The sequence below is a fragment of the Fragaria vesca genome, linkage group LG6, assembly GCF_000184155.1.
Source record: "Fragaria vesca subsp. vesca linkage group LG6, FraVesHawaii_1.0, whole genome shotgun sequence".
Classification (NCBI taxonomy): Eukaryota; Viridiplantae; Streptophyta; class Magnoliopsida; order Rosales; family Rosaceae; genus Fragaria; species Fragaria vesca.
The window spans coordinates 6195524-6197535 of record NC_020496.1 but is presented as its reverse complement, the minus strand read 5'-3'; positions in this window follow the sequence as shown (position 1 = coordinate 6197535).

The window sequence follows — 2012 nt, the reverse complement described above, 5'->3', positions numbered from 1 at the left end:
GAGGGATAGGTTGGAGCGGTTGTACATGTCTTCACACACGGCCGAAGCTATGAGATGGCATGCTGATAGGGAATTGCATGACGAAGATACCCTTATACACCCTGCTGACGGGGAGGCTTGGAAGCATATAGACAGGGAGTTTCCTCATTTTGCGTCAGAGGTCCGAAATGTGAGGCTCGGGCTCTCATCCGACGGGTTCAACCCTTTTGGCAACATGAGTCTTCAATACAGTGTATGACCGGTGATTTTGGTACCGTACAACCTTCCTCCATGGATGTGCATGAAGAAGGAATACAATATGTTGAGTTTGTTGATCCCGGGGCCCGGTTATCCAGGGAAGTGTCTCGATATGTATTTGAGACCTTTGATTGAAGAGCTTAAATTTTTGTGGGACGTTGGTCATCCCACTTATGACAAGTACATGCACGAGATGTTCCAGATGCATGTCATGGTTGTTGGTACCATCAGTGATTTTCCTGCCCGTGGGATGTTGTCGGGAAACGTTGTAAGGGATACAAGGCTTGTCTAGAGTGCCTTAGCGATGAGGGGAGCAGCAGTCATTGCAACAAGATATGCAGATTGGGTCACCGTGCTTTCCTTCCATATAATCATGAATGGCGGTTCGATGAAAAGGCATTTGATGGGACCGTAGAACACAGTGTGGCTCTCAGAAGATGGACGGGGGAAGAAATTTTAGCAGTGCTTAATGAGTACGATTTTGGGCAGCTCAGCAATCATCCCAACATTGTGGCGGCAATACCTGAAAGACCCGACAGGTACAAATTCTGGACACATAAGAGCATATTCTGGGAACTCCCATACTGGAGTAAGTTGTTGATCAGGCACTACCTAGATGTGATGCACATAGAAAAGAATGTTTGCGACAGTGTGGTGGGCATAGTGCTGAACTTGGAGGGGAAGACGAAAGACGGTCCTAAGGCACGCATTGATCTAAAAAAAATGCAATTAAGAAGACATATGTGGTTGAAAGAAGGGAAGAAAAAAATGCCTCAAGCTCCTTACACCGTGAAGCCTGACCAGAAGAACCTAATTTTCAGGTGGATGAGTTGTGTGAAGTATCCTTCAGGCTATGCAGGAAATATAGCCCGGTATGTGAACTTCCGAGACAATAAGATGTACGGGTTGAAGAGTCATGACTGTTATATCCTGCTACAACGTCTCTTCCTTGTTTTCATTCGACCGTTCCTTCCCCGTCAGGTGGTGGAGCCGTTAGTAGCGTTGGCAAGATTCTTCCAGAAGTTATGCACACGGGAAGTAAAAAAATCTAACCTCCGAGAAATGCAAGAGGACATCATTTATATCATGTGTAAATTTGAGAGGATATTTCCTCCAAATTTTTTTGACATCATGCCTCACCTGATGATCCATCTTCCCGAGCAATTGTTGCTTACCGGTCCAGTACACTACACTTGGATGTATCTCATGGAAAGGTACGTTTTTTACACCTGAATTCCTCAATATATATATATATATATACACATGTTCAATAATCATAACATTTTGCAACTTGATTTATAGGCAATTTGGAGACTTCAAAGATTATGTGGCTAATAAATCCGCGCTTGAAGGATGTATAGCTGAAGCATATATTGCGCACGAGTGTGTCACCTACATGAAGTTGTATTTAGGAGCGTTGAAGGAAACAGACGAAGCCATGCCGGTAGATGTACCGAAGTTCAATCTTTCCATACTCTCCAGTGATGTTGAAGTTTATGGAATTTTGCCAGACTCCTACAAGTTGCAACCACATGAGCTAGTCATTGCCCACTGGTGGGTATTGATTAACTGTCCAGAAGTTGAATACTGGAAAGACATCCATCTATATTGTCCAGACATTCAAGGTGATCTCGAGTACCACAACAGGGAGTTCGCAAATTATTTGGCTGCTGGGTACGTAATTCAATATTTATGTACGTATTTATGTTTATTGCATAATTATCTATATTTACAATGTTAAATTGTTGGTTGCAGATGAACCATATTCAATTTGA